At 37.4% G+C, this 24938-nt stretch overlaps 1 protein-coding gene and 1 long non-coding RNA gene across 3 annotated transcripts in view; both read right to left on the reverse strand.

The window, feature by feature from the left end:
• The window catches only part of LOC107042837 (solute carrier family 12 member 4), a 288759-nt gene that overhangs the window by 194639 nt on the left and 69182 nt on the right, over positions 1-24938 (reverse strand). The window lies entirely within an intron of this gene.
• LOC107042838 lies at positions 22987-24865 on the reverse strand. Its single transcript, XR_001461185.1, has 2 exons — positions 24736-24865; positions 22987-23273 (listed from the first exon to the last, which is right to left on the reverse strand). It is a non-coding gene; the product is annotated as an uncharacterized LOC107042838 (long non-coding RNA).

The following is a 24938-nucleotide window of genomic DNA, read 5'->3' on the forward strand; positions in this document are numbered from 1 at the left end:
CCCCCCGAAGGACGCCTCACAGCAACACGTTGAAAACCAAAACGGACCAGTCCTCGTCGACCGGTAAGTTGTGACACACCAAACACCCCATCCGTTCAATATTCTAAATCAATTTCTCCCTGTGAAATACTCAAGTGTATCTAGTCAAATCTTTAATTCAAATGGAGCATTTCTAATCCATTTTAAATCAATCATTTTCAACTTGATCCACAATTTCCCCTGGCGAGTAAGTTGCCCCGTATCAGCCCCCCAGTTACGGGGCAGTTAGGGGGCAGTTTGGGGCAGTTGTTTTTGGGGTTAAAACAATGGGGGGAAGTCCCAAAACAATGTAAAAATTAATTAATTAATTATATATAGGTAATCCGATGGTTAATTGTGTTGTTATTCATTAGTTTAATAAAATAATTACTAGTATACTGGGGGGTAATACAGGCCTATAGGGAAGATACCGCGAGATGGCGGTAGTATCGATTTCTTGACTAGTTTGGCCTGGTACACGGGCGCGGCGGGGAAAATAGAATTTCAAAAAGTGGGGTGGTGGTCAAATATCGCGCAAGGTATTGATGTATGGGGTGGAGACCCCACGTATGGTTGAGGGGTGAGAATATTATTATATTTTATCATCATATATGTTCCAGTATCTAATGATATATTGATGATATACTGAGATCTACATTATATATACATATATCTCTACATAAAAAATGAGGAGGGCGAGGAGGGTGGGGTGAAAATTCAGGCGACGTTCAGGGTCAGGGGGGGGGGTGAGCCTGTAAGGGATGGGGGTGATAATATTTATATAGCCTTTAAATATATATTTTTTAGTACATATTCCAAATATTTCACATATATCCGTTTCTATAATAAAAAAAAAGGGGGGGGCTGGTATTCAAAGGCCGCCAAGATTCAGGCGGCGTTCAGGGCCGGGCCGTGTATGGGGTGGGGGTGATAATATTTATATATCCTTTTAATATATATTTTTTAGTACATATTCCTATACCATCTATATATTTCATATATATCCCTTTCTATGATTTAAAAATTAGGGGGGGAGGGAGGGGTATTCAAAGGCCGCCACGATTCAGGCGGCTTTCAGGGCCGGGACGGGCCCTGTATGGGGTGGGGGTGACAATATTGATATATACGTTTAATATATTTCTTTTAGTATATATTCTTATATCACCAACATTATATATGCATATATCTTTCTACATCAAAAATGAGGGGAGGTGAAAATTCAGGCGCGGTCAGGGGGGCGATCCTGTATGAGGTGGGGGTGACAATATTTATATATCCTTTTAATATATATTTCTTAGTACATATTCCTATACTATGTATATTTTTCACATGTATCCTTTGCAATCAATGGAAAAAATTAGGGGGGGTGGGGGCAGGAATTCAAAGAACGCCAAGATCCAGGCGACATTCAGGGTCAGAAGGGCGGTAATATTTATTTATGTTTTTGAAATGTAGGTCGTTGACGCTCATCGCTCACCGCGGAAAAACATATATGTGGATATTTTTATGCGACATATGTGTAATATATACGGAAAATATATTTGATCACCTAAAATTGACAAATATGTCGCATTTATACTCTTTTCCGTGCGGGCATGGCCGGCGGGGGGGTGGGTGGCCATGGATAAGGTGAGGTCGAGAATATTCATACATATTTTTGAAATATATTTCCTATCACGTACGACACAGGCCATGGCCGTTCCATGGCCGTGGCCATGAGGACTTGAAATTTTAGCCAGTCTCGATGACCCCTAATAGTTGAGGTTCATAAGGGTCAGATTGTTACCAAGGTATAAAAGAGTGTTATGAGACCCGAACACTCAGATCCAAGCGTTCAATAGAGCCCAAGGGTCAAATAGGAAGTTGGGGTTAATTAAATATTGAAGGTCAAAAAATCATATGATTTCGTATATACAGTACATATATGTGATAAAATTTATCATGTATGAAAATTTTCTATAGGATTTCCTATGGAAAATTCTATAGGAAATGCTATGGAGAATTCGAACATTTCCTATAGGATTTCTTATAGGATTTTCTATAGGATTTTTCTTAATCCGTCTCCTATAGGAAACCCCATGGGAACCTATAGGAAAAATCCTATGTGAAATCCTATAGAAAATGTTCGAATTCTCCATAGCATTTTCCATAGGAAATCCTATAGGAAATTTTGTAGAACATTTTCATACGTGATAAGATGAATAATATGAATATAATATGAATTCCTGGGCAATTCATAAGTAGTCCATGGAAAATTCGTAGGAAATTCCTTGGGAATTCATTTGAATTCCTCATGTGCACCTTGTGGGGCAGGCGGCCATTTATAAGATGGGGGGGGGAGAAATTGCATACATAGTTTTGAAATATATCACGTACTAAAATTTCGAAGAGGAAACCCTAAAAACGGAATTTCTATAGAATTTCTATTGGATTTTCACTACGTTTTTTGTCGTTTCTATTGACATGTTCGATAGGAAATATTACATAGAAAATTGTCAATAGAAAAAAAAAGTCAATAGGATTTCATTTTTCTATGGAATTTTTCTCACTCACATTTTCTAAGTTTTTTTGAGTTATTTTTTATTTTCTTCTCTTCAAAAAAATCGAATGAAAAAACTTCGAAAATTTGAGCGGAAAAAATTCTATAGACAACGAAATTCTATAAACTTTTTCTATAGAATTTCCTATCGAACACGTCAAAAGAAGCGGCCAAAAATGTATAGAAAATTTAATAGAAGTCTTATAGAAAATCTATAGAAATTCCTATAGAATTCTTTAGGGTTTTTTTATTGAAAATTTTCGTACGGGATATCTCCATACTTTTTTTTGATTAACTTTTCCTACTGAATTCGGTGAAATAGCTCTTTGAAAAATTTTGATAAATTCTCGAAACGGAGTTCTGGAAAAATTCTCGAGAAGCAATTCTGGATAAATTTTCGGGAAGAAACTCTAGAGAAATTCTCAGAAAGAAATTCCGGAGCAATTCTGGAGGAATTATTAAAAGGAAATTCGGGAGGAAATCCGGATAAAGTATCAAAAAGAAATTCCGAAGAAATTTTTGTTAATTTGTCATAAGAAATGCTGATGAAACTCGCCAGAAGAAACTGTGGAGAAATTCTTAAGAAGGAATTTTGGAAAAATTATTTAGAAGAAATTTTGAAGATATTCTCTAAACGAAATTATGGAGAATTTCTCGACAACAAATTCTTGAAGCATGCTAAAATAATCCTGGAGAAATTCTTGAGAAGAAATTCTGTAGAAATCATCCAAAAGAAATTCTGGAGGAATTATTGGGAAGAAATTCCGAAGGAAATTCGGAGAATTTATCAAAAAGAAATCCAGAGAAATTATCAAAAAGTAATTGCAGAGGAATTTTTGCGAATTTGCCAGAAGAAATTTGGATGAAACTCGCAAGAAGAAATTGGGGAGAAATTGTTGAGAAGTAATTTAAAAAAAATTATTTAAAAGAAAATCTGAATATATTTTCTAAACGACATTATGGAAAATTTCTCGACAGCAAATTCTTCAGGTATGCTCAAGGACTCCTGGCGATACTCTTCAGAATGAATTCTGGAGAAATTCTCCAAAAGAAATTGCGGAGAAATACTTGAGAAATTATTTTTTAAAAATTCCTCAGGAATTTTTTAGAATTTGTAAGAAGAAATGTGAGAAATTTCAAATGATTTATATTATATATACATATATCGCTCTCTATAAATGCAAAAATTAAGAGGGGTGGATTAAATTATTTAAATTATATATACATAGTTCGCTCTCTATAAATAGAAAAATAGGGGGTGGCCACATATGGGGTGGGGGTGATAATATTTATATATATCTATAATATATATTTTTCAGTACATATTTTTATATCATGTATATATTTCACATATATCCCTTTCTATGAATAGAAAAAGAAAGCGAGGGGGAAATTCAACAGATCCCAAAATTCAGGTGACTTTCAGGACCAGGAAGGTGGCCCCAGGTGAGCTGGGGGTGATAATATTTATATATGTTATTAATATATATTACTTAGCACATATTCTTATAGAATGTATATATTTGATATATACCATTTTTATGATAAAAAAAATAAAGGAGGGGTGGGATCCAAAGAACGGCAAGATTCACGCGGCATTAGGGGCTGTGGAGTGGCTCTGTATGAGGTGGGGCTGATAATATTTATATATGTTTTTAATATATATATTTATTATATATTTCTAGATCATATATATATTTGATATATACCTCGGCCCTGGCGGCATATCCTGATCATCGGAGTGGGGGGGTGGGGGGTGACGATATATAAATAATCGTATATCTATCAGGGACTTGGAACGCGTTACCGTTTCGTTCCCGTTCCTCAGCTAGGAAACGAAACAAAACGGTAACGTTACTGCCAGGAATGATAAAAAAAAAAACTGCCAGGAACGAAACCTTGGAACGAAAATCGAATGACATCATCACTTAAGAAAAATTTCGTGTAAAAATCGAGTGAGAGTTCCCATTCTAGATTTTTTTTAATTCTAAAAATGTATCCATGTTAGTTAATTACGTACCATAAACCATAAAATATGGCAATTTCTCGTTGCCGAAAAATGAATTTTATGGCATAAAATTATCTGTGGGGATAATTTTATGAAAATTTTGCGGATGCTGGACAGTGATATATTATTTATTCCAAGCAGTCATTCTTTATTATTATTTGTGAAAATTCTCAAAAGTATGTTCTTTATATTTATAATTCAAATCAAACTACAATTTCAATTCTCCAAAAAAATACATGAACGAATCTAACGGTTCTGTTGATGCAAAATTGCTCTAAAATTCCTAAAAGCCTTTTTCTATTTTTAAGCTTTCATCGATTTTTCATCATGGAGAAAAAAAAATAAATAAAGGAAAATAAGCACAGTATGGTGTATTTTTTAGGCATCTATTCAGTTTTGCATGAAAAACTGATAAATGATATGTAAATGACCATTGCGAATTATCGTCCAATATTTTTGTATTAATTCTGGTTTCATCGTAAAATTGAAACAATATTTTAAAGACAATTTCAGAAAATAATCGGCCGCAGATTTGTCGGCCATTTGGCGGAGACTCAACCACAAAATTTTATTTGAATTTAATTTCAATTTGAGGGCAATGAGGGCCACGAAATGAAAGTCAGATTTCATGAGTCAAGTTTCACGCGAAAGTGAATTTTCATGAGGCCCACGTGGGCTATGAGGGCCACGAAGTAGAACTCACATTTTATGAGTTCCACGACGGCAACCAGGGCCACGGAGAGAAAGTCAAATTTTATGAGGCTCACGAAGGCAATGAGGGCCACGGGGCGAAAGTCAGATTTCACGAGGGTCACAAGGACAACGAGGGCCACAAGGGGAAAGTCAAGTTTCACGCGATAGTCCAATTCTGAGGCTCACCAGGCCCACGAGGGCCACGACGTGAATGTGAAATTCCACGAGGGTCACAAGGGCAACGAGGGCCACGAGGAGAATGTTAAATTCCTCGAGGTCCAGGAGGGCCACGAGATGAATCTCAAATTCCACGAGGACCAGGAGGGCCACGAGGTGAATGTCAAATTCCACGAGGGCCACGGGGCAGAAGTCAGATTTCACGAGGGTCACAGGGACAACGAGGGCCACAAGGGGAAAGTTTAGTTTCACGCGATAGTCAAATTCTGAGGCTCACAAGGCCCACGGGGGCCACGAGGTGAATGTCGAAATTCACGAGGGTCACAAGGGCAACAAAGGCCACGAGGAGAATGTTGAATTCCTCGAGGTCCACGAGGGCCACGAGGGGAAAGTCAGATTTCACGAGGCTCACAAGGACAACTAGGGCCCCGCAACGAAAGTCAAACTTCACGAGATTCACAAGAGCTGTGAGGGCCATGACAAAAAAGTCAAATTGTATGAGGATCACAAAGGAAACGAGGTCCACGAGGCGAAAGTCAGATTTCACGAGGCTCACAAGGACAACTAGGGCCCCGCAACGAAAGTCAAACTTCACGAGATTCACAAGAGCTGTGAGGGCCATGACAAAAAAGTCAAATTTTATGAGGATCACAAGGCAACGAGATCCACAAGGGGAAAGTCAAGTTTACCGCGATAGTCAAATTCTGAGGCTCACAAGGCCCACGAGCGCCACGAGGTGAATGTCGAAATCCACGAGGGTCACAAGGGCAACAAGGGCCACGAGGAGAATGTTAAATTCTTCGAGGTCCACGAGGGCCACGAGGGAAATGTCAAGTTCCATGAGGGCCACGAGGTGAATGTCAAATTCCACGAGGGCCACGGGGCGAAAGTCAGATTTCACGAGGGTCACGAGGGCAACGAGGGCCACAAAGGAAAATCAAGTTTCACGTAATAGTCAAATTTAATATTAATGCATTTCGTTAATCACGCGATAGTCAAATTTTATGAGGCTCACGAGGACAATAAGGGCCACGCAACGAAAGTCAAACTTCACGAGGTTCACGAGGGCAGTGAGGGCCATGACAACAAAGTCAAATTGTATGAGGATCAAAAAGGCAACGAGGTCCACGAGGCGAAAGATTTCACGAGAGTCACAAGGACAATGAGGGCCACGAGGCGAAAGTCAGATTACACGAGGGTCACAAGGATAACGAGGGCCACGTGGGCTATGACGACTACGAAGCAGAACTGACTTTCCCCTCGTGGCCCTCGTGCAATTTGACATTCCCCTCGTGATTCTTGTGGGCGTCGAGGAATTTTCACATTCCTTTCGTGGCCTTCGTTGCCCTTGTGACCCTCATGAAATCTGACTTTCGTCTCGTGGCCCTCATGAAATCGAACTTTTGCCTCGTGGNCGAAGCGGAACTGACTTTCCCCTCGTGGCCCTTGTTGTCTTTGTGATTCTCATCAAATCTGACTTTCGCCTCGTGGCCCTCGTTGTCCTTGTGACCCTCGTGTAANCGAAGAAATTGTCGGAATGAAATTCCGGAAGAATTCTTCAAAAGGAATTTTCAAGAAACTCAGAAGAAGAAATTCTGGAGAAATTTTTCAGAAGAAATTTTGGATAAATTCTGAAAAAAAAATTCTGGCGAATTTATTGAGAAAANCGAGTTCTGCTTCGTGGCCCTTATAGTCCACGTGGGCCTCATGAAAATTGACTTTCGCGTGAAACTTGACTCATGAAGTCTAACTTTCATTTCGTGGCTCTCATTGCCCTCAAATTGAAATTAAATTCAAATACAATTTTGTGGTTGAGTCTCCGCCAAATTGCCGACAAATTTGCGGCCGATTGTTTTCTGGGATTGTCTTTAAGANAAGAAAAAATTCTGGGGAAACTCTTGAGAAGAAAACCGGGAGGAATTCTCAAAGAGAATCTCTGAAAGAATTTTCGAAGGGAAATTCTCGATTAAAAATTCTGGAGTGGATATTCTGAAGAGAATCAGAAAAAAAATTCCGCAAAAAGTTTTGCGGAAAAATTATGGAGAAGCTCGTAAGAAGAAATTCTGGAGAAACTCGCATGCAGACATTCTCGAGAAGTTCTGCAGGAATCCGGGANATATTTTTTTGGAGAATTGAAATTGTAGTTTGATTGAAATAATTAATAAATATAAAGAACATACTTTTGAGAATTGTCACAAATAATAACAAATAATTAATGGCTGTTTGGAATAAATAATATATAACTGTCCGGCACCCGCAATATTGTCATAAAATTATCCACACGGATAATTTTGTGTCATAAAATTCAGTTTTCGGCACAGAGAAATGCCATATTTCATCGTTTATGGTACGTAATTAACTAACATGGATACATTTTTAGAGTAAGAAAAAGTCTAGAATGGGAACTCTCACTCAATTTTTACACGAAGGGTTCTTCTTCAGTGATGATGTCATTCGACTTTCGTTCCAAGGTTTCGTTCCGGGTGGTAACGTTACCGGACTTTCGGTACAGGGTTTCGCTTCAGGTAGTAACGTTACCGGACTTTCGGTACAGAGTTTCGTTCCAGGCGGTAACGTTACTGGACTTTCGGTACAGGGTTTCGTTCCTGGCGGTAACGTTACTCGAGTTTTGTTCCAGGTTTAGTTTCGTTCCCCACTGCGTTCCTTGGAACGAAACGGAAAAACCGCAGTTTCGTTTCGTTCCAGAGTTTCGTTCCAAGTCCCTGAGTTCTTACACGCAGAACCCGCATTTTGAGCCGTCGTTCGAGATGAACCACCTCCGCGATCTATTTCATTTTCAATGGGTTATCTTTCGAAATTTGCCAAAAAAAAATGAAGTGAGCGAGAGAAAATAGGAGATTTTGACTTCTCATACATTGAAATCAGCTGGATCAAACTCGAGTTATTGAACTGAGATAAAAGAACCAAAAAAAAATCCTATCTAAAATTTTGATTTTAAAATATATCTGAAAATATACATATGTATGAAATGTACATAGGGGTATGTAATAGAAAATAGAGTTTGATAAGAGGTATAAATGTTATAAATGTATATACATATAAAATCTCCAACGGTCTTGAACGTTGCCTGAATTGTAGCGTCCCCTGAATTTGTACTCTCTTCTGTTTTTCTCAATATGGAATAAAAAGTATATATTGAAAATATGTATAAATATTCTCACCCTCACCTTAAGCTTCAACGACCTAGCATTCCCGATTTTCCGGAGATGTTGCGAGGATGTGGAAAAAAGGCAAAAAAGCCTTGAAATATGATTGTGAAATTATGGGGCAGGAGGGAATGGCAGGATATGCATATTTGTATGTCTAATGCTACATGTCCAAAAGCTTTCTTGAGTCAGGAGTATGTTTATTTCTAATGAACCATTAATTATAAATAAGCAATTAATTTGAAATAATTCAATGAATGATAATAGTGGGAGGTCAGAGTAAATTCGACAGCATTTCTTTTTGAAAGTTTCTCCCCATTTTTTTCCAAGAATTTCTTCAGGATGCCTTCAGAAATTTTTTTTGGAAATTTCTCCAGAATTTATTCTCCCGAATTGCTGCAGAACTTCTCCAGAATGTCTTCTCGAGAATTTCTCCAAAATTGCTTCGTGCGGGTTTCTCCCAAATTTTTCGTGAAAAAATTTTCCTGAATTTTTTTTTCAGAATTTCCTCCAGAATTCCTTCCTGACAATTCTTAATCGAGATTTTTTCTTGGACAATTCCCCCAGAATTTCTTTGCGAGAATTTTTATACAATTTCTCCTCCAGATTTTTTCGATAATTTCTTCTCGAAAATTTCTCCACGATTCCTCGCGAATTTTTCCAGTATTCCTGCCGAATATCTCAAGAATTCCTCCTAAAAAAAAGTTCGCCAGTTTCTTTTCGCGAAATTATACGGAACTTCTTCTCAAGAATTTCTCCGAGATTCCTGGAGAATATCTCCAAGATTCCTCCGGAATTTTCTCTTCAGGATTCCCACAGAATACCTCGAGAATTTTTCCTCGAGAATTTTTTTTTGGGAATTTTTCCAGAGTTTCTCTCCTAGAATCTCTTTAAATTTTTATCCCCAATGAGTTTACCACAATTCCTAGATTCTCTTGATTTCAGACTTTGTGGAGAAATTCTCTGGAATTTTTTATCGTGAATTTCTCCAAAATGTCTTATCAAAAAATCCTCCTGAATCTCTTTTTAAGATTTTCTTCATAATTCTCTCTAGAAAATTCTCTCTCCAGAATTTCTCTTGTAAAATTTTGCCAGAATTGCTTCTTAAGAAGTACCGGAATTTTTTCTGAAAAATACCCCCTGTATTGCTTTTCAAGAAATTCTTCATAATTTCTTCTCGCGAGTTTCATCAAAATTCATTCTGGCAAATTCGCAAAAATTCCTCCGAAATTTCTTTTCGATAATTTTTCCTGTTTTCTTCCGGAATTTCTTTTTGATAATTCATCACGGAATTGCTCCGGAATTTCATTCTGAGAATACCTTTTTTTAAAATAATTTTTCCAAAATTTCTTCTCATGAATTTATCCACGATTTCTTCTCGCGAGATTCATCAAAATTTCCGGAGTAATTTTTTAGAAATAAATTTGCAGAAACTCACAAGAAGAAATTCTGAAGAAATTGTCGGAACGAAATTCCGGAAGAATTCTTCAAAAGGAATTTTCAAGAAACTCACAAGAAGAAATTCTGGAGAAATTTTGGAGAAATTCTGGAGAAATTTTTCAGAAGAAATTTTGGATAAATTCTGAAAAAGAAATTCTGGCGAATTTATTGAGGAAAAATTCTCGAGATATTCTGGCGGAATACTGGGGAAAATTCCCGAGGAATCGTGGAGAAATTTTTGAGAAGAAATTATAAGAAAGTTTTCAGGGAGTAATTGTAGGAAAGTTTTCAAGGAGTAATTGTAGGAAAGTTTTCAAGAAATAATTGTCTGAAAATTCTCGAGAAGAAATTGTAGAAGAATTCTAGTGAAGAAATCCTAAAGGAATTCTTGAGAAAAAATTCTACAGGAATCCTTGAGGAGAAATTCTGGGGAAACTCTTGAGAAGAAAACCGGGAGGAATTCTCAAAGAGAAACTCTGAAAGAATTTTCGAAGGGAAATTCTCGATTAAAAATTCTGGAGTGGGTATTCTGAAGAGAATCAAAAAAAAAATTCCGCAAAAAGTTTTGCGGAAAAATTATGGAGAAGCTCGTAAGAAGAAATTCTGGAGAAACTCGCATGCAGACATTCTCGAGAAGTTCTGCAGGAATCCGGGAAAATAAATTCCGGTAAAATTCTCAAAAAAAAAACTCCGGAAAAAATCTTAAAAATAAATCCTTGGGAAATCCTGGAGAACACGTACGAAAATTTTCAATAGATAACCCTAAGGAATTCTATAGGAATTTCTATAGACTTTCTATAAGACTTCTATTGAATTTTCTATACGTTTTTAGCCGTTTCTTTTGACGTGTTCGATAGAAAATTTTTTAGAGAAAGTTTATAGAATTTCATTGTCTATAAAATTTTTTCGGTTCCAATTTTCAAAGTTTTTTCATTCGATTTTTTTGAAGAGAAGAAAATAAAAAATATCTAAAAAAAACTTAGAAAATTTGAGCCGAAAAAATTCTATAGAAAAATGAAATTCTATTGACTTTTTTTTCTATTGACAATTTTCTAGGTAATATTTCCTATCGAACATGTTAATAGAAACGACTAAAAACGTAGTGAAAATCAAATAGAAGTTCTATAGAAATTCCTTTTTTAGGGTTTCCTATTCGAAATTTTAGTACGTGATATATTTCAAAACCATGGATGCATATTCTCACCCATATCTTATAAATGGCCACCCGCCTCCCCCTCCCGCCACGAGAGTCACCTGAACCTTGATGTCCTTAAAATTTCCGCCAGCCCACCCTAATTTTCTTCATTCATAGGAAGGGATGTATATCTAATTGATACATACTTAGAAATATGTACTAAAAAAAATTTGTTTGAAACATATATGAATATTATTACCCCCACCCCATACGGGAACCCAGTGGCGCTGAACTTTGTCTGAATATTGATGGCATTCTTTCATTATTTACCCCCCTCCTTTTGATGTTTCCATTTATGTTGAGAGATATGTATATATATTGTACATGATATAGCAATATGTCATAGGAAATATATTTCAAAAATATGTATGAATATTCGCGACATGCCCGCACGGAATAGAGTATAAATGCGACATATTTGTCAATTTTAGGCAATCAAATATATCTTCCATATATATTACATATATGTCGCATAAAAATATCCACATATTTTTTTTTTCGCGGTGAGCGATGAGCGTCAACGACATACATTTCAAAAACATAAATAAATATTACTGCCCCTCTGACCCTGAATGTCGCCTGAATCTTGGCGGCCTTTGAATACCCCNCCTCAACCATACGTGGGGTCTCCACCCCATACATCAATACCTTGCGCGATATTTGACCGCCACCCCACTTTTTGAAATTCTATTTTCCCCGCCGCGCCCGTGTACCAGGCCAAACTAGTCAAGAAGTCGATACTACCGCCATCTCGCGGTATCTTCCCTACAGGCCTGTATTACCCCCCAGTATACTAATAATTATTTTATTAAACTAATGAATAACAACACAATTAACCATCGGATTACCTATATATAATTAATTAATTAATTTTTACATTGTTTTGGGACCTCCCCCCATTGTTTTAACCCCAAAAACAACCGCCCCAAAACTGCCCCCAAACTGCCCCGTAACTGAGGGGCAAGATACTCGCCAGGGTCGAATCGTTTTGAGTTATATCTCACCCATGTATTTCAACTAAAAATTTACTAATCATTGGCATGAACAAATCACAGAAATTGCACCTAACAACAAACAAATAATTCTAGATACTTATGACAACTCAAGAAACGAAATCATTTGTAAATATCACATATCTCTATCAAACAATTGAAAATCGAAATGAACCTCGCCTAATTCAATTTAATAATAGTACATTAGAATACAAGGGCACAAATTTCGTTTTCGACGAATGTGAAGTTTACAGGCCGAGCCGAAGGCGAGGTCTGTGTTCACATTCGTTGAAAACGAAGTTTATGCCCGAGTGGTCTATACCATTTTATGCCACATCATGCAGAAGTCGCGTTTGAAGCACGCTGCGCGAAGCGCAGCGTGCGATGAACTCGACTTATTGCACGGCGTGCCATAAATAAAATGAAATACAATAAAAGTCCTAAGTAATCGGAGTGAGCTTAATTGTTAGCTCAGGAGTATTGCCCTGTCGGTTCACAGTACCACACAGTATATGGTGTGCCTTGAATATAGTTCATTGTCTGGCTTTGGCATCAGAACAATCACGAAAAATAATTCAAGAATCGTGTGCACACATACTCAAATCATCCTAGTAAGATCTGGCTTACTGTCCTCGTTGGTTAATGTTGTACAAAATGTAGAAAATTTGGTATCTCATCTGGATGTGGTAGAGTATAAGTAATTCGACGTTCAAAAATGGAATCGAGAATGGTGAAGAAGCTCCTCCTGCTGGCTGACTCGTTATCTAAGAGTACTACCTCCCTCTTCCTCCCTTCCATTTGACAATAAACGTGTAAATCAGTTTCACCTCTCTCTTCCACTCACTGTTAGCATCGGAGCTAGAAGCAGATCGATAGAGCGGAGTCTGCGTCTGTGGAGCAGGCAGTTATATTTCTTTACTGCCTGGTGCGGGTTGCACCCGGTATGCAGGTCTGAGACTCCTCCCAACCTGGTAATACTCACCATATTGGGTGTACTATTTCAACTTAACACTTTGGAGATAAAATTCAGTCTCATGGGGATCACTCAAGGGAAGATTTAATCCCGATAAAATGCTGCGAATGGATTGGACTGAGAGATTCTAGCATTTACGTACTTGATGGATTTTTCTCGTGTTTTTTTAGGTAGTTCATCCTTCGGTTTCTACATTATCACTTTGGATTATTTGTGAATTTTTTCAGCGGGGATTGCAAGCTCTTCGGAAGATGAATAAAATTTTACGGAAGTTGAGAAAATATTTTGGGATGAGTTGGATGGGTGAGATGATTGTGAGAAAAGATGTGTCCTTCGAAAAAAACTCGGTTGTTGGTTATGATCAGGTCTGAGATACTTTGGAAAAAATCTGTCAACCACTCAATGTCACCGGGGTTTAACGTTTTTAATACCCATATCGAAGTTTAAGACCTACCTAATGCTGGTAAGTTCTAAAGGGTTGTTCAACACTTATGAGTTGGTGCATTTGAATTCAATTTTGGTTAATTCCTATGCATTATAATCACTAGAATTATTAATTTCTGTGATTATAGGACTTTCATCAACTTCGCTGTCCTTTTAACAGCAATTTTGTCTTATCTACTATTGAAAGTCTCGGTTCCTTAATAGTGAGTTAGCACTATTTATCTCGTCGTGGTCGACTGGAAGGCCCTCAAGAAACCTAAAGTTAGTAGGCTCATAAGGGTCTCAGATTTTTAATAGTTATTTTCCATAATTTGACTCAGAATGAGGGATGGGGAGGATTCGTGAAGTAAGTGACCAATTTTTAGTCTAAAAAAATCATCTCTCAATATGGCGTACATGGTGCTCGACTAGAAATTTGACTCGGCAAACCCTTCGGCCCTCATGCGGCATGCCGAGCCTGACGCTCGGTGCTGGTGTGGTAACCGAGTCCGGCCCAGATGAGGCGCATTACGCGAGTTTCACGTTCGGGCCGGATCATGGTTGCCGTATTCAAGCAGAGTCGTGGGGGCCAATTAAAATTATTATTAATCTTATTGGGAATTTATCATCAACTCTCAAAATTGTTCCGAAAATTTTCAAATGACATCGGTTCAATAATTTCATATTGCATATGTACACATGGATGATTCGACTATCCACGATCATTCTTAATAGGGTAAAAAAAAGAAAATAATTATATGCTATCAAAATTGATCAGCTCTTATTTATCACTCTTGACTCCCTAACGTATTTATTGCTGAGAAACCGATTTTTTTTAAAGTAAAATATTCCACCCATGACTGGTTTCGAACACGTGACCTACAGATTATTAATCCTACGCCTTAGTCAACTAGCCTATACCGTGCTATTCGTGCATTTTGAAATTCGTACTGTCTATATAAACCACGGTCGCCTGCACATACATATTTTTATCATGTTTTTCAACATTTAAATAGTTTGATATGATATTACCAATTATAAATTCACCCCCCCCCCTCCCCCTCCTACTTTCGGCAGACGTTCGGTAGACATTCGGCAATCGGCTAGGATTTTATCAGTGTCCACTAGTCCTAAGATGGAATACAAGTGATGATATCATCCTATTCGAGGGTATAGACGGATACTGAGGATACATTAGCAAAAAAAAAAGTAAGGCGATTATCTTGGTTACATGGGAGGAATATGCAATCCTGATGGCCGACTGACCCTAAAACAAATTGAAGGGGGGGGGTCTATGATGAGAAGAATATTCTTCCGATTTGTCTAAGTCGGCTGGTCAGATGAGATATGCCTTATCCCGGGCCTTATGAGAACCACATGTGGTATACCCTATTCGGCATGCCTGACAATACACGAGGCTCGCACCGAATTCGGTGGAGATGCGGTGAAGCCGGATTTGGTATGCCTTATCTGGGCCTTATGAGAACCACATGTGGTATACCCTATTCGGCATGCCTGACAATACACGAGGCTCGCACCGAATTCGGTGGAGATGCGGTGAAGCCGGATTTGGTATGCCTTATCTGGGCCTTATGAGAGCCAGATGAGGTGTACCCTATTCGGCATGCCTAACAAAAAACGAGACTCGCGCCGAATTCGGTGGAGGCTAGATCCGGCATGCCGTACATAAATTCTAGTCGGGTGGAAGCATGGGGTCTCAGAATCACGAGCTCAGAAATTCGAATCATGAAAAGGTTAAGCTCCGAGAATTATTTCATCATAATGTTCAACTGAAAACTCATACCACGGTATGAAATAATTCAATATATATAGAGAATATTTGCTTGAAAATTGTGCTCACTCTCATTCAATATATCTACCTGAATTCACAAGCTTCATGTCTCACTCTTAGCTGCATTATTTACATTTCTGTGAAATCAAATGTATGGTGGGAAAAAAGGAAAATATCCAGTTACAAATGAGCTCTGTATTGTCCATAAAACATTGAAAGCACAATGTTTGTTGGTAGAAACAAAATAGAAGATCCTTCATTCGCTCAAGCATGAAACATGATGTATAAATTTTCCGGATCGGGCATAGACTCTATCAATTTGTTAAACCCCATGGGCTCAATTGTGCTTCAACGACGGATGGACTTTCAATAAAGCGTGTAAATATATATTTATGGCAATATATGTCCCGAAATTGTCAGCCAGCAATGCAGACGAAGAACAATTATTTCAGTTGTCATAATTTGAGAGCTTTTATGATTTCCCGATGACAAACTTTAATATTTTAAGGGGCATATGACGCCCCTTGGGGGGTTTTGACGAGTTGGACACTAAAAATATTATAGCTATCGCAATATTAAGTACTCAATCTGAAATGAATAATATTCTATTTAATAATTGAAATTTCACAAATCTCTTTTTATCCCTGACTGAATGATATTTCGAATACATCAAGAATAACGGGAAGATGAGCATTGTGATATTCAATTCAGTCACTCGGAGAACAATATTTCATGAGATAAAATTGATGATGAAGTCCGCCAACTGAAACATGAGAATTTCCAACAGCTTTAATATTTACACAGTTGTTCGGAATTATCAATTCAGCCCGGCTCGCTTCCGGATTAACGAATAATTGTTGACAATGCTTGCATGTGTCCGAGTGAAATGTGAAATTATTTTGAAAGGGTAAATACTGAACAGGTCACTTGTATGCAGCTTACACAGCAGCAAGCAATCAGAGTTACAGCCACACAGGAATAATGACGAGATGTACATGCTGTGCACTTTGTCCAGGTCGATAGTACAAACTGCCCCTCTCCACGTGAATATCGCGACTGAGTAAAGGGCATCGGGCATCGAATGAAGCCCCTGACCGTTCAAATTTCTCGTTGGGAAATTGAACAAAAAATTATAAAATGAAGAGCGATGAGATATTCCCATTCGAAATCAATAATACCATGATTACAAAATGTAATTGATTGCAGGTTATTACCACTCTGATTACAGTGGTTAGTGATTACAATAATTAATGTTCCGTTTCCAAACGAAATATTTATCGAATTTCTACGAAATTTATCCATTATTAAAAATTGCTCTTTATGTAGGATCCATAATAGTAGTTTTATTTTCAAGATATGATTAAATTTATTCAATAAGAAAAATACTCAAATCCATGGAATATTCTACAAGTTCATCAATACTTCGCAATTTATTCACTTTCTCAAAACGTCTTGATTTGATAGTTCAAAATTTCATTTAATTTTGCACTCATCCACTCTCACTCTATTTTCCACGCATTCTATCTCTCTTTTCATTCTCGAATGTTCTCCCATTTAATATCTGCGCTATTATCTCCCTACCTAAGGCCCAAGCTGACCCTCTTTTGTTCCTCTACCCTTGGTCCCTCAATTACGCTACGTACATTACATTTATTTCACATGATAATATCATGATTACGAGAAATCTAACCATGTAATTTCAGTGATGACGATGTCTTCATTGATTTCACTGAAACAGCAATTTGATTACACCAGTGATAGACACAATGATTACGAATATAAATAACCCCTCGGTCAACAGTAGAAATTGGATAGATATCACAGACAAGAATCGACAGCATTTTGTCTAATTGAAAAATTGATTCCAGATTGAAGAGGTCAAGGTAATCTCCTTCGACTGAAATAGAATCCATTTTCACCGGGCATTCAGTTCCCTCAATTTTCGAAACTGAGGAGATTTTACTTAGTGCATTCAGGATAGAAATCTCCTTCTGGTCGACAAATCTCCTAGCACTGGGGAAATTGAATTAAGCAATCGTGCACCCGGTGTATGACTTAAATAATCGATGAACAGGTTCCTTCCATTCCTGAAGCAACAACTGCGGGTCTTTCTTGCTATTTAATCAGATTGAATGTTCAGAGAGGAGAATGTTTATTTTCGGAGTGCTTGGGTAATTTCTTGATTGAAGGTGGGCCATTTAATTTGATGCCTTCCGGAGCGTTGTATTATTTACTCTAGGTAAGTTGAGAATTCTCGTTAGAATGCTCTCATTTGGAATTAATTATAACACACTCCACTCGTTGATAATTCCAAACAATCTTCACGAAAATTCTGGAACATTTACAATTGACAAATTCATTGAGATTTTTGTGATCAGTTTTTGTAACTAGGACATAATTATTTTGAATCAACGGAATCACTTGTAACCATGTCAATACTTAATGTCAATACTTAACCATGTCAATACCTAATCACTGCAATCAGGTGTAATAACCACGTGTAATGACTTACGTTTTATAATCATGGATACCCCTCGAAAGAATTCTAAAAAAATATTTCGTAAAGTAAGACAATGCATGAGTTGAAATAAATTTCAATAATTTATACATCAAACACCATTGTTTATCAATACAAACAATATTCTAAATCCTAAAAAGGTCGCTCTCCAACACAGAGGTCTAGCGTCTCAAGAATGGGTTGTATTGAAGGATCTATCGAATTTTACACACATGGCAGATATTCAGTCATGTTTTGGTGTTGTGATGAATGGAGTCTCCGAGACGAATCTTTAGTTGTCATTTGTGTGGTAATTTAGCTTTGCTTCAAGACTGGAAATGATTTAACATCTTTCTGACGATAAATCCATAGATGCAGAAGTGATTAATTCTGTAATCTTAAATATGAATTGTAATCGATAAATTACAATTAGAACATCTATTCGTATCATAATGTGTGAGTATATATCCTTAGACATTCCACAACTATTTCGACAAAATTAATGTAAATGTTTTATTTTTTGCTGTTTGTTTGTTGACGGACACCGGAGGAATTGGTTCGTCAGAAAAGCTTACTCATCATCTCGTAGGGCTGTTGGCGTCCTTTAGGTTCTTCTCGTTGGAAGCCGACGGATCGCCACGTCCTCTACGTGACTCCTAAATTAAAAGCGAAGAGCGATTGCTTTCACAAATTGACAATTTTGTGGTATAAAGGAGAGAATTTGATTCATCTCAACCCAGACCATACTTCATGTCGATTTGGCTTCTTTCACATTCTATTATTCCATAATAATCTATACAGTAAATCATAATCAAGAAATTATCAAAAAGTTGGAAATTTTTAGGTCAGATCAATAAAGAGGGTATCATATTACATTACCAAATGTTTATTACGAAATAGACGAAAGCTTTCTTTTCAATGTAAAGTATAAAAAGTAGAAATGTGGAAATTCGGAGAGAATTCAATTTCCACCAAACGAAACACCTTTTCCTCCTGAAAATTTTCGATATCTGGGTCACACAACCCAGTGTAGACCAAGAGCTTCAAAAACACAGTCAGTTTGGCGCCATTCCTGATGTACGTTCTGTGACACGTGTCACTTCACTCGCAAACCACCAACCGAGAAAACAAAATTAAATAACATGATTTCTTCCCTCAAACCCCTTTTTCCATTCATCTTTATGACACGATTATTATATAATTTTCCATTCCAGGGAGATGCCACGCCTCGGATGCTGTATGAACTGGAGAATCTGATGCGGTGATTTATGATCGAGAGGAATTAATGATCTCTGGAACTGGAGAAACTTCATAGTGTGGGAAATGAGGTGGAGACGGCATCGATGGTACAATGGCATTTCTGGCGAGTTTACGATGTGAGTTTGCTTGAGAAATTCTAAAGATGAATTGGGGATTCGAGTCAGGTATTATCTGCAGATATTCGACGTAAATGTCACGCTGAGTTCGTGGATATTTCCGAAGGGATGATGTTCGATTTTTCATGAAGAGGAATCGTTTGGAGTCCAGAAATAGGAATGATATAACCAGACAAAATGGATTGATGAATTTTTTGTATTTCTATTGAATGCTGATATTTGCTCTCTGCGGGACGGCTGACAGACGATATATTTGGAAAATTCTCCTACAACTTTTTTGTAGATTGACCCCCATGGTTTCACACGGACTCCATTATAAAAAAGGGTTTGATGTGTTCGTACTGATAGCTGTCATCAGGCAACAACATATGTTCATTATCTACTGTCCGTTATTTGCAGGGGATGGAAAAACGTCAGCTCTGTTGGTATGAATTCTTTTCGGTCAATTATGGACGATAATGAACGTTGAAATTTTATTGCTTTTCCGAAAAAAAATGATAAAACAGTAGCACTGGGATATTCTACATCCTGCACATATGACAGGCGCCTGGCAAAGACGTTATTGTTTGACGACACCGATCAGCTAAATTTTATTCTTTTTTTGTGATCGAAGCCATGTGATGGAGATGTGATACTTATCTTTGTGGAAAAAATATTCCAGGTTTCTGATGATATCATGGATTCTTGCAATTCCAAAAATTAGGGATGAATGGCCCACTTTTACAATCAGCCATTTTCTATTACGGCTCTACAGCGGAGGAACGAATGCTGAAGGGGGATTTCTAATGGGGCAAAAGTCAGGAACGGATCCACAAAAACTGATAGTGATCATTCTGAAATCAGGAAGTCTATCCTTCTTTGGATTTACGCCTCACTGAAATGCTCAGATTTAATCTGTCGTCTTGGCAATAGATCCAGTGATGGCTTGAGTGATCAGGATAGGATTAGAATTGTCTAGTCCAGATTGGATCTAAACCCTTCCATTAGAATCTGACAGAATCCTTACCCGGAAAGATTAACCAGAAAACACTGACCATAAATTATGTATCTTATCTGAGATCAGGTAACATTGGCTAAATTATTTCGTTTAAAATTGAACTCAGTACGTAATCAAGTTTTGATCCATAAAACCTAATCCTGATCAGGCTGCGATGAGAAATCAACTGCTTGTTTACATTCAGGATCGATCTAAGCCATGATCTATAGAGTAGGATAGAATCAGAACGGAGTGAGTCTGGGACTAATCCATAAAGAAGGGAGGGAATCCATTCCGTAGTAGGAATGGCATCCCCCTTTGGATTTAAGCCTGACGGAAATGCTAGGATTTAATCTGCGGTCTTGGTAATATATCCAGTAGTGGTTCTACTGATCAAGATAGGATTAGGATGGTTTCACCCAGGTTGGATCCAAAGCCTGCCTTTAGAATCTGACACAATCCTTATCCGGAAAGTCGATAAGTAGAAAGTTAACCAGAAAACACTGACCATTTATTCTATACCTAATCTGAGTTCAGGTAAACTTAGCTAAATTCTTTTATTTCTCTGTACATAATCAGAGATTAATCCATAAAACCTGATCCTGATCAGACTGGAATGAGGAATCAAATGCTTGTTTGAATTCAGGATCGATCCAAGTCATGCTCGTTAGAGTAGGATAAAATCAGAATTGAGTGAGCCACTTTTGATTTAGACCCTTCATTCAGAACCTTAATGGATCGTAATCTGAGAGGTTTAATCTAGAATGAAATTCAAAGTCACATCAGGCAGGAGTAAGAAACTGATCATTAAAAACGGTTTTTGATTAGTTTCGGATCAGAAATGTATCGGTTGTTAGAAATATCCTCTATCCTAAATTTTTATTCAGATGACTTTCTACTCCCTTTCCAGTTAGAATATAAACACAATCGATCGTTCATCCTAGACTGATAAAAACAATTCTCATTTTTTATTTGATTTGCTCTTCTCAGCAACCTGATCAGGGCATGATCAGTACCTGATCAGAACCTTGTCAGGTTCCGGAAAGAGCTCTACTGATTGGGATATCAATAAAATTGATCTTGCTTTGATATAGATAATCCTGCGCCCTCCGGATCAGGGCCATGTTAAACTCGTCGCATCTGTACCGCATCCATGATCAGGTTGCCTCAACTAAATGTCGACTCAGGATTTTTCATATTTGTAATGATGATTACTCGAAGTCCTCTCTCAGATTCAAAAGACACCGAGGTAATACAACTGAAGAACCTTTTTACGCCCATTGTTCATCATGGAAGTGCAGTATTTGGGACGGATTTCAGGGATAGAACAGTGTCACTAACGAGTGTTCTTCGACCAGACACAAAAGAGGAAAAAAAGAGCAAAAATTAGACAGTTTTATTTGACAGGCTGGATAAACGTAGTAATCAAAAATTGAAGAAGCGAAGGGGGGAGGGAAGTGAAATGGCAATATGCAGGGTGAGTTTGTCCTTCGTGGGCTGTGTTGATTCGAGCTAGTCGTTAACGTGCGTGTATAAATAGAAACTCGGACACGAGGCCGAATGAATCCAATGACTGGGGATGTACAGACACTGCTGGACATTTGTTGGGAGCGGATATTTGAATACATGAATTGTTGCAATAATTGCTGCTGTCTACGGAAAATAAACAATTTATCGGAATTTTGGAAGGGAGATTCTGCATGAAAAATTATGGCGTAATCTAGGTTCCATTAATTTCATAGAGTAATCAACAAATGATTGCTTTACAAGATCGTTGATGCAAATTTTGTTTATGTGGTGATTATGATGCCCGTCAGCTATTAACGAAGTTGTTTTTGGTTAAACTAGATCGCTTGGAAGATAATCGAAAATACAATTAGGACTTGTTAGAGCGTAAAGTATGGATTAAACGAGAGTTATCGGTCTCTTCGAACTCGATTTTTTTGGTTTCAGTAAGAGATAATTCTTGGAGTTTACTAAAACAACTGATGGACAGAAGAAAATAAGAAACAGCTGAATGATAGAACAGCTAAAACAGCTGATTGATAGAAGAAACAACATAGAAAAAATACATCCTGGAATATAGGAAAGAATGATGTCTTAAATTTAGATAATGCAGTCCGCTTTTTCGAAACGTTCAACCGAAAGAGCCTCACGAAGGGGGGCAACAGTTGCTCGATTTTCATTGGGTACTTTAAGATTGAAATTTATTTTTCCGTATGAATACAGGGGGAAAAGAAGGTTTCTAGTTTCCAGAGCTAAGTTATTGGTTCTAAGAAACTCCTAGTTCTAGAATGTATTGCACTCAGCATAAGAATCTGATTGCTCAATTTCAGAAGCAACATTTCCAACATTTTGGTTCCCCGGTGCGATCACCACCATCGGCAAAAATACGAAAGTTTTTTCAACGGTAATTACGGTAGGAATTCATTAGGAGAGGCCATCTATCGTGGAAAAATTGAATTCTCTTTTGTTTTGAATTAGTTATCACTAATAATTATTATTGATTCGGACAGATAGGTCATCAAGTTTGAATACGTCAACTTGATCAAATCCGGAACTGTTAGGCCTGATCAAGTCTTGATTAAAAACCGCGTTACATGACTGATCTGGCTTGATCCAGTCATCAGATCATTTTCTGATCAATCGTCAGGCCTGATTTGATCCAGTCCTGACTTAGACCTGACCAAAATTTCCACTCGGGAAGTGTCAAAAATTGGTTTATGTGGTACGGAATCCTTTCAGATTATTTATTTTTTCGAACTTGACAAATCCATGAAACAATCAAAAATTAAATTGACGATATCCTGGAATGATTTTTTGTACAAATGCATCCAATTTTATTGAATTCCCTCAGGCAAGTCAGTCCCACAGTCACAATACAATCCCCATTGGCCATATAAGCACTTTGGAGTGTGAGTTTCTTTGTACCATTTGCCATAGCTCTGTTTGCAGAGCGCAGGCGTGCAGTCGTGATCGTCAGTGCACGGTAAAATCTTGCTTTGAGCTGAAACGATTAACAATACAATTGTTAGATATGAACATACCAGTAGTACTATAGACTTATCGAGTGATGCATTTCAACGATGAGTTCATGAAAAATGTGATGATAGCTGCCAAGGCCGGAGTACGCGTCTCGGCGTTTTATTATTTGCGATTCGAAATCTTTGGAAAATGTCAACTACCAACGGTTCAATATCGGCAGATAATGAATATGAATGAATGTTCGTCATTCATGGGGCGGAAATAGATATGATTTTTCCTCTTTGAATGGTGAATGGGGAAATTTATTGAATGAATGAAGACATTGAACGGAAGAGAGAAACAGAAGAAAGAAGTTTCTGGTTATCGGAGTAAAGTTAATGATTTTAAGAAATTTCAAATTACATTTTTCATTTGAGAGTTGCCTTGAAGGATAAATTTTGAAGGGCAATTTTCTTATGATTAGTCCATCACTTAAAGAAATAATCTCGGGTCATTCGTTCCATTAGAAGAGAAATGAAGAAAGATAAATAGGTTATTCATATTTATCTTATGTTGAAGAGAATTAAGGCCAAAAATATGTTGTATACCATCAGTTTTCCTAAAAGTACTTTCCCAAAACCCTGTGTCTCTCTCCAAGCGTCCATCCAATGTTTCCATTAGACAGATCCTTTCACTCAAATATTTTATTACGGTTTTATAACTTAATCCTGAAAACTCCGAGCCCCAAATCGTTTTATTACCATTCAGGCCCGAATCCTTCGCAATCGTTTAATTGCCTCCTCGGTATTTTCCCAGCACCTTGGATCCCTAATCCTCCACTTTCCCAATGCCTCAGTTCGTAGAAACGTCAATCCGGTATTTCCCAATACCTCTCCCTATAATCCTCCTCCAGTGCGTACGTTCCCCTTACCTCCCTAAGTCCAGCCATCAAGGCTCATCCCTCACTTAAATTAATCAATCAACCACCTTGGGCCCTTCTCCCTCCAATCACTTCAACCCCTACTATTCACCCTCAGAGGAGTTTAACTAAAAACTCTCTGTACTCAACTTAATCAAAAGTATTCAAACAATCTAACAAGCTACATCTATTCCGGAAGAGATCCAAAGTATCTCAAATTGTACTTGTATATTTAGTCTTGAATAAAGATTTTGTGTTTAAATTGAAGAAATTTGTTTCCTCAATCCGGAATCCAACAAATAGATTATTTGTTTGCTAATAAGTTGGTATGAATGAAGTAGATGATCCATGTATGCGAAAATGACATAAAACAATTGTCAAAAGACAGTTTTCTTTGAGAATAAATTGTAGAATAAATCTCAAAAAACAATATTCACATGATGAGTCTCTCATAGAAAAAAAATAATCCTTGAAATTGGTTTCATCAGAAGACAAATGTAAAAAGATAATTAATCTATTAACAGCTACCTGATAAGTGGAGCTTGAAAGAAAATTGTCTTCCTAAAACTGTCTATATAAAACTCACTTGATAATGCGATGCTCATGATCGCAATGATCCCCACGATCAGGAATATATTCAACAGATATTTAGCCATATCAAAAATCGGAAGTACTCGAAATGTAGAATCGAACTGTTTCTACTGCCGTTGGAGAACAACTGTGATAAGTGACGCTTCTCCTTCTGCTTTTATTCTAGAAAATTCTCATCGTAAGCTCTCCCTTCTTCCT

The sequence above is a fragment of the Diachasma alloeum genome, unplaced genomic scaffold (assembly GCF_001412515.2).
Source record: "Diachasma alloeum isolate Michigan unplaced genomic scaffold, Dall2.0 Dall_scaffold_00528, whole genome shotgun sequence".
In the NCBI taxonomy this organism is placed as follows: Eukaryota; Metazoa; Arthropoda; class Insecta; order Hymenoptera; family Braconidae; genus Diachasma; species Diachasma alloeum.